Source organism: Benincasa hispida, chromosome 5 (assembly GCF_027475165.1).
Source record: "Benincasa hispida cultivar pf3 chromosome 5, pf3_genome.v1.1, whole genome shotgun sequence".
NCBI classification, from domain to species: Eukaryota; Viridiplantae; Streptophyta; class Magnoliopsida; order Cucurbitales; family Cucurbitaceae; genus Benincasa; species Benincasa hispida.
The window spans coordinates 37,438,109-37,447,679 of NC_143482.1; the positions used below are offsets into that span (position 1 = coordinate 37,438,109).

Here is a 9,571-nt window from a genome sequence, read left to right on the forward strand (position 1 = left end):
TGTCTTCATGTATTTCTTTTGTGTATTTCTAAAGACATATTTCTTTTATAAACTATCTTGTAACTTTTCTCTATTTTAGGTAATGTATGGACTTCGTTTGTTTGTTTTATTTCTTATGTGAATCTATTTGAGCTGGTTAATGATGTTTTACAGGTTATTCAGATCAAATTAAACAAAAAATTACAAATTAAATAATTTTAAGAATCAATATTCAACCGTTGAAATTGAACTCCTGACGGCTGGTAAGTTGATGGGAGTTACAGGAACTCCCGACGCAACGAAGGAACTGTTGGGAGTTAAAGGAACTCCCAACGCAAAGAAGAGACCGTTTGGAGTTCCCAAAACTCCCAACAAAGTAGTGGGCCGTTGAGAGTTCGAATAACTCCCGACACGTAGAAGAGGCCGTCGAGAGTTCCTTTAACTCCTGACAACTTATATTACTCATTAAGAGTTCCTATAACTCCCGACGGTCCTTTTTGGGCATCAGGAGTTCTACTCCCAATGAATTTCTCCTGACTAAACTCCCGACGATTAAACGCTGTCGGAAGAGGATCTCCCAATGTGTTTTCTACTATTTTCCGACGATTTCAAGTGTAAAAAAAAGTGTGATTTCTTGTAGTGCAAAATTAAGGCAATAAAGACTACAGACCAATCTCGAAACATGCATAAATCACAATCAAAACATTCAACCATTCATCACACCAATAATACAGAATGCATACCCACCCTTAATTTGTAAAAGAAAATTCTGGAAATAAAATAAAATAGGGAAATCAACAACCTAGCTTTGATACCAATTGAAGGAACGGTGAAGTTCCGTAGTGAAAGCGGATCGTCCCAATTTTATAATTTTCACAGAATCCCAATTTATAGAACAAAAAATATTATGCATTAAACAAGAAATTGCAACATGCTTTGAATGAAGGAGTTAGAGAAAAGAACAACTTACTCTTGAAGCCAAAAGGTATTCACATAATTCCTTCTTTGGTCATGAACTCTCCTTCTGGAAATCGATCTCCAAAATTGAAATCCCAAATGGGCACCACCACAAATAAACATCTTGTATTCTCTTTAGGGATTGAGAATCAGTAGGAGGTGTGGTCTCTGCTAAGATCTTTGGAAAGAGGGAGAGAAATTTGAGAGGAAGAATAATTTTTTTTCCTGTGTTCTTTTGGAATCATCAGAATGATCTCTTCTCAGATACACTATGTGAAGAAGATGAAGAAGGCGTCAAAACTGAACTCCCCATACCTTCTGCCACACGATTGATGAAGAGAAAATTAGGGGGGAGGGGGAGTTGTAACTCCCTCCTTTAATTTTAAAATTAAATTAAAATTAAAATAAATTTAATTTAATTAATAATAATTATATATATAATAACTAACTTATTATATATATAACTATATGTTATATCAAATATAACACATAACATATAGTTATTATATTGTATCAAATACAATATAACCTATTGTTTTATTTCTCTCAATAATACATGACATTTAATATAAATCATATTTATACTAAATTTAATTATATGAATCTCATGCATATAATTAATATTTGAATCATATTCGAATATTTAATTCCTTTCAAAATAAACTTTATATTATAATGTATCAAATACGTTATATTAATTATATCACCTATAATTAATTTAATTAATTTTATAATATATAATTAATTTTCTCAATTAATTTAAACAATTCAAGTTAATCCAAAATTATTCTCAATAATCCCTGATGAGGTACAGAGAGGATCTCATAGACCTATGACTGAAACTCCAATGGTACTTGGATAATTAATTAAACCCTTTAATTAAATTACCCAACATCCATTAACTTCCAACCACTCCATTAAAGACCGACAACCGCACTCTTCACACTCTACAAATATATTTTTGTATCCATTAGATATAACCAGTCAATAGCGCAATGACCCTTCACAAATTGCTCGTAAGTACAGCTAGGCCAAAATTACCATTTTGCCCTTGTAGTAACATCTAACTCCTTAAGTACCACTGATCTCTCTAATAAACAATAAGTCATAGTCCAATTATGACCCAATCCCTCTCGGTCAAGAGAGGGTATGGCCACATTGTTCAAGCCCCAGAATCAACCCTTAAGAGAGCAATTTATCTACTTACCTCGACATCAGGGAAGGAGTGAATTCCGTCTTGTATAACTGTGTTCCTAGCTCCCCAATCGGACGAATCCGTAGTATCACAAGGATAAGGTACCCAACCTTATCCATTTACTACAAACCGTTTAGGTTATCATTTAAACATGATCCACCCGTATGTCTCTATATACATGTTTAAATTACATGAAATAACTGAGGATCTTTGTTTATTGAATTGAGTGCATGCTCATAAAATAACAATTATTTTATTAATAATAATTTGTTTATACGTAGTTTATAAACTACGAGAATACAAGAGAGATTTAGGACATCAATCCCAACAAATATTTGCCATAAATCTAGAAAAAAATTTGTTTTGTTGTTCTAAAATAAATCTACCTTTTCTTTATAGTGCATAGTTGAGATATTAACATGATAAGTAGTCTCCTAAACTAAACCATATAAGTACATTATACTTAAACATAAATACACACTATATTTTAAGAATTCAAGCAATCAATTTCAACATAATGATAAGAAGGGAAGGTGATGAGAAGTTCAAGGGAATAGAGATCAAAAGGGAGGGAGCCCTTAGGTAGATGACTCTAACTAGTGATAATTATAACTTTAAGTTGACAGAATCCAACTAAGCAGTGATTAGTAGAGTGATATGTATGAATAAACTAGCCTCATCCTAAATCAAACAGAGGCAATGGGATATAGATTTTTTAACAAACCTATTCAAAATTTGTATTTAGCATATTTATTTGTTTGTAGTTATTTACGATTATGATCTTAGGGTTTAGATTAATGCGCTATATAAACTCTCTAACCCTAGAGGCGCTGTTTGATGTAATTTTCTGAAAACATTCTCCCTAATAATACTGTTCTTCCTCTACCCGTGGACGTAGCTAACACACCGTTAGTAAACCATGTATATCTGTGTGTCGATCTTCTCTATCTCTACGTTCCTTTTTTGTGTTCTTTAATTGTCGATTTCATAACAAAATTCGCTACAACAATCGATAATGCTTTCGCTTCCTTGTATGCCATTTTTGCTATATTCGACATCATCGGTTGTCGTGTCTTTAATATCACCCTCTTCCCCATTGCAAAACTTATGTCCTTTAAGATGATTTTTGCAAAATAATGATAAAATGAGATTTGAAATTAAAGATTAGATCATATTTAATATTTTAAAAAGAAGATTACATATATTTTTTTAAACAACGTGGGAGATAATTTAGCAGAAATTCAAGATATTTGTTAAAAAATCTCCCAAGGAAAAATTACTTTTATGTAGTATAATTAAATATTCTGCTGACGACATTTGTGGGTTAAAAAAAAAAAGATCAACATCACATGCACATGAGGGATTTGCTATAATTCTGAAAAAATTTAGTTGTTTGCCATATATCCAAATAAAATCTAAAATGTTGCCATATACCTCAATTTCCCTAAAATTTTCATTTATTTAAACTCAACTAATTTAGATGAGTTGATAACCTAACCCAAATTATATGGATTGGATTGGGTTGATTGGACTTTTTGAACACCCCTACTTGACGAGAATAAGATTACATAGTTTGGTGCAATAAAAAAGGGTGGGACCCAATTGATTTTCATTCCACGATTATAAATACAATTCGTGGTAGTTAAACGACCTCTAATTGATAGTGATACAACTCTTAAACTTTAGAGGTATAAATTAATATTTGAGATTTTTACATAAAACATTCTCTTTAGGCCATATATTTAAAAAATGTCTTCAAATTTGAATTTTTTAAGAAAAGTTTTTAGTATTTTTTGGACAAGTTTACCCTTTTTATTATTTTTATTTCTGATTTTTATATATATTTCCCTATTTACGAAGACTTCTTAATGATGGAGGGAGAAACTGCATTTATTATGGAGTGAGAAAATGCATTTAATATGACTTTTTAACATCTTCAAATGGATAGAGAAAATGCATTTAATGAAATTTTATTTTCTATTTTCGTTGGTTTCACGTATTATTTTTTTTTCTAGATTCATGGTTATTTAAATATACCTCGGAACATTTTATTAGGTATATAAAAATATTCTAACAAATATATGAAATGTACCACAATATATAAATTAGAGATTGATTCAATTATAGACATGAATTACCATTTCGTTTTTCATGTTGATTTTTGATATTATGTGAAATATTCTATTGTTTGTTCAGTTGTGCATGTAATATATTTCATTGTTTATTTAGAAACTTTCTAAAAAATATATGAAATATACCGATAAATATATTTGATATCTAATTAAATATTCATGGTTATTTTTAAATATACCTTAGAGCGTAAATTTCAGAACATATATACAAGCGTGTATATATCATATATCATAAATTTAAAGAAGTCGAAAATCAACAAAAATATCTACCATAATATATAAATCACAAATAGACTTATATAAATCACAAATGGAGAGAAAATAAATGATTATATATCTATGTTACAGTATGTGTGTATATATATATATACACACATTTATTCTTGTTTTGTGTCCAACAACTCTCATTATCTTCATCTCGTCCAAAACCTCTACCATCGATTGGATCTTCTTGCCTAGCTACGCTGACTGGATCTACCCAAGTTCACGCTAGATTTGCTCATGTCCGGTGTTGGAAGCTTCGTCTTGCACCACGCCGTCTCACACTGTCTGTCTGCAACCATGCCATCATCTGCTTGAGCTCGCGTCAGATCTATTCGTGCCCGATATCAGAAGTTTCGCTTTGCGCGAGGCCATCTTGAGTTGTTTGTCTACAACCACACTGTCAAGAAGGAGAAAAAGAGAGGGAGGAGGAAGAAGAAAGAATAGAGGGAGGAGGAAGAAGATTCCAACGTATTTTTCTTTTTTAAAAAAACATCAATGGATGCGAAACCTTAGGACTGTGCATGGGAGAGAGAGAAACGAATATTCTTTTTATTTTTTTTGTTTTATAAAAAAACATGGATGAGGCCTAAATGGTAAATAGATACAAACTTTAGTGAAATTTTGTATTTTATTAGCCTATTTTTGAAATAAATTAAATGTTAAAGAAAAAAGTGTAGTATGGGTCTAGAATTATGACTATATGTGTAGAAAACCCTTAATATTTTTCTATAAGTTTTTCATCATCTTTCTTTCTCTTCTCCAATTCTCTTTCTTCTCCTCACCACTAAGTTTCTCTCTCTTTTCCCCTCCTCAGCCTGAGCTCTCTTCTCTCTTTCTCCTCATAACAATTAAAACATGTTTGGGAGTGATTCTAAAATGGTTAAAATCAGTTGTGTAATTTTTAAAATTCTTATAAGACTTATTTTTAATCCTTCAAACTAATTTTGATGACATGAAAATTACATTTAAATGTACAAAATTTATATTAAATTAATTTTTAGTGACTAATAGCGTGTTTGAGTGATTTTGACGATTGTAAAATCATTCTCAAATATATACAAAGTTTCTCTCCTTTCTTCTTTTCATCTGTGAGCTTAAGTAGTATGAAGTATGTAGTGATTGTCTATCACCTTTCTCTCTTCTTCTCCCTCACTTTTCTCTCTTTTCCTCAATGTTCCTCTATTTCTTTTTAATTTATTCTCAGCTTTCAGTTTCTTCTCTATCTCTTCTCTATCTCACTCCAACATATCAAAATTAGATCGATCAAAATTAGATCGATCGAGATGTATCCAGTCTATCTGTTTCGTAAAACATCTAAAAATCATCTATCACTGACCAACCGAACAAAAATGATAAGTCGATTTTCGTTCAAAACCGACATCGACGGATCAATGAACAACCCTAAATGAGTCAATAGGAAAATAATAATCATGTGGAAAGTCAACTCAGTAGTTAAACTCAACTAATCCCAAGCGGGTTGTCACGACGACCTTTGCAAAAATTTAAGCCATATTTTTGTAATTTTCAAGATTTTTTAGTTCAATAAATACAAAGGTAGAGATCAAACAAAAAGGAAAATAGCCTCTTTGAACTTTTATTACCACAATATAAGGTTTGATACTATATTTATAGTCAGATCCCACAAAAAATAAAAACCATTTGGGAATTATCACCAATAGCCAAAACTTTCACACTTTACACAAAACCAAATGTAACTTACATTCTAATTTACACAACCTATGTCTTCTTCATACAAATTTTTGAATCTAAGACAAACCAAAAGGAGCAACTGGGAAATTACCTTTAGCCCCATAGAAAGGAAGAAGAATTTACAAGGATGATTTGGAGGAAATAGGTTGAGATGTATCAGATTGCAATGATAATTGGGAGTTTGTGTTGGTTGAGTAAGTATAGGAAAAAGGGTTCTCATTGGCAGCTGTGGGAGCATAGAACAAAGGCACAGGCATTTGTGTTGGGAGTTTAGGCAAAGGGGCCTCAAAGTTCAGCACTTGAATTGCTTGCCTTATTGAAGCTCAAAGATTATGATTTGGGTGGGCACACCATAGCCCCACAGTCATTAAACACAACATTTCTTCTTGATTGAACTCTCCATGCAATGCCTTATCAACTGCCTCTAAAAGCCTTCCTTGTCCATACAACCCCCAAACCCAACTCACCAAACTAATCTTTTCTTCTTCTTCTTCATGGTGCTCCACTGCTTTTCTCCCACAAGCTATCTCCAATGCCACCACTCCGAAACTAAACACGTCAGATTCTTTGCTTGCTTTGCTTGTGAGGAGGGATTCTGGAGCTAGGTAGCCCATCGTGCCTGCCACGACTGTCGTGGGCGAGTGGAGACCATGGTCAACAAGCCTGGCTAGACCGAAATCGCCGACTTTCGCGTTGAAGTTTGAGTCCAACATTACATTGCTTGATTTGATATCTCTATGGACAACGCAGAGGTAGAGCAAGGCAGAGGCTATGCCATGAGCTATTTTGTATCTTACAGGCCAGGAGAGGCACGGTTTCTTACCGAACAAATGGGAATCCAAGCTCCCATTTGGCATGTACTCGTAAACGAGAAGGAAATGGCCACGTTCGTGACTGTATCAGACGAGTTGAACTAGATTCCGATGTCGCAAGTGGCTTATAATGTTCACTTCAGAGATGTACTCCTTTTTTCCTTGCTTGGAATTGCTTGATATCTTCTTTGCTGCTATTTCCATGTTTAGTTCTGTCACAAAGCCTTTGTAAACACCACCAAAACCCCCTTGTCCAAGCTTTCCTTCTTCAGCAAAGTTGTTGGTTGCTTTAACTAGTTCCTTATAAGAAAATCTCTTTGGTCCTGTTCCTTTAATGAACTCTTCATCAACAACATTCTCCACCATGCCAATTTCTTCATCATCAAAATCATCACCATCATCACCATCTCCCTCTTCTCTTTCTCTCTGTTTCCTCTTTATTCTTCTCCACCAAACACCAAATAACAAACCAGACAGAGATGTCAAGCCAACCAATCCAATAACCAACCCCACAATCCACAATTTGGATTTCTCCTCAACAGTTTCAGTTACAACAGTCAGATCCAAACTCGAAGTGAAATTCCAACTTCTAATTGCTTGAATTGGAATCGACTGACCTGTTGATGCAGAAAAGCCAACGATCACTCTCGCCGGAAGAATTTCCTTCAAATCAATGGAAATGTCAGTAAGATTCAACGTAATCGATTCGTTTGGAACCTGAGGATCTTTCAGCGTAACATCTAATCTCCCCAATGTTCCATTGTAAGTGATTCGAGCACCCAAAATATCTCCAGAGACCATTGTATTACTCCAAGTACGATTAGCGATGGAGACGATGGAATTCACGTCGACACCGACATGATTATCGCTAGAATCCCACTGATCTTTAAAGATATCGAACTCGACGGCGACGATCTGATTCGACGAATTTCCATCGTTCGATTGATTGAACAATCCTAGCCATCCGCCGCCGGAATTCAAAGGAGGCGATGTGGAATCCTCGGAAGCAATGAAGAAGGCGATTCCACCGGCGGAGGCGTTCGACATCCCATTAGTAAACAAGATCACAAACTCAAAATAAGTAGTGAAATCTGCGGATATGTTAGTAATTGGATGCCATAGTTGAATCGGCTCCGAGAAGTAAGCTCTTCCAGTATCATTGAAGACGCTGCCGCCGATCTGGTTGTCGGTTAGCCGGAGAGAAGGATGATTGAGAACTGTGCCTCTTGAAGCACTGTTGACGAGAGTGATATTGGAGGAATCAGGGAAAGAAGAGAAGGAGAAATTGGTGGAGCTGCAACAATGGAAGAAGGTGAAAATCAACAACAATAAACAAGATTTGAGAGGGGAATTTGAAGATTCAGAACACATTTTGAACTTCAAACAATTAAAAATCGGAAGAAAAGGATCACGAACCAGAGTTAATATGAAGAATCAAAGCAATATTCTAGAAGGGGGTGTTTGAATTTGTAGATTTATTGATCTTCTTGACAGCCACCAACCGGATTTTGTCCATGGCGTTCTGAGAACACCAGAAGTGACCTGGTCAAGAAGACTGAATCGTCGAATCGTCAAATATTTGGACCTCTTTTGAATTTTCTTCGGGCATGGCTTCAACTGTTTCATCTTCCATTTCTTGCTTTCGCGCGTTATTAGCAATGTATTTTAAAAATGTGACAAATATCAATTTATACCTTAAAGTTGATGTTAGACATTGTATCAATTTAAATCTTAAACTAAGAACTATATAATTTAAATCCTAAATTTTAGGAGTTGTATCAATTTTAATTTTAAACTTTGAGAATTATATGAATTTAAACCCCAAACTAATAATTGTATCAATTCAGACAATGAACTTTCATAATTGTATCATTTTCGCATAAATACTTTAGATCTATATTAAATAGATTAACCCTAAGACTATTTTCTTCCTCAACCAAAACTCCGTCCTTAGTGAGATCTCTGTAGATGAGATTCAAGAAAGATTGAGTGCTTATTGTTTTGGTATATTGGGGACCATAGCCCTAAGATCTCTTTATATACTAGTTCAATTAGGGTTTTTATTAAACCACTAACTAGGAATGAGCTTCTACCTATTAAGTCTATACTCAATTAGGAATCTAGAACCTTAATTAATTAGATCACATAATAGGGTCTGATTTAATAAAACAACCCAATGTGATAAAATATTAATCCACATACATAGCCCATACTTTAGTTATATGTATTATTGTTTAAATATGTCTAACAATCTCCCACTTGGGCTATGGCTGTGTACCTAATGTAATTAAATCACATAAACTTTAAGCACTCATAAACAAGTTGTTTCAATAATAGAATTCCCCTTTAGTTCAATCTAGTCCATCTCCTGTATTAGCATGAAATCAAGGCAACCTTCGTCACTACCCTTATAACTAAACCTTCCTTGATCACCAATTGTACATCCAATGACATACATTAAGTATGGCTGGATTGCATGGAAACTACATGCAAAATGATCTTGATCATGCCTGTTTCCAATT

General features: G+C 33.9%; 1 pseudogene; it reads right to left on the bottom strand.

Annotated features, from left to right (window-relative positions):
• Positions 1-6,324: 6,324 nt before the first annotated feature.
• On the bottom strand, positions 6,325-8,596 carry LOC150036088 (L-type lectin-domain containing receptor kinase IX.1 pseudogene; annotated as a pseudogene).
• Between the last annotated feature and the right edge of the window lie 975 nt (positions 8,597-9,571).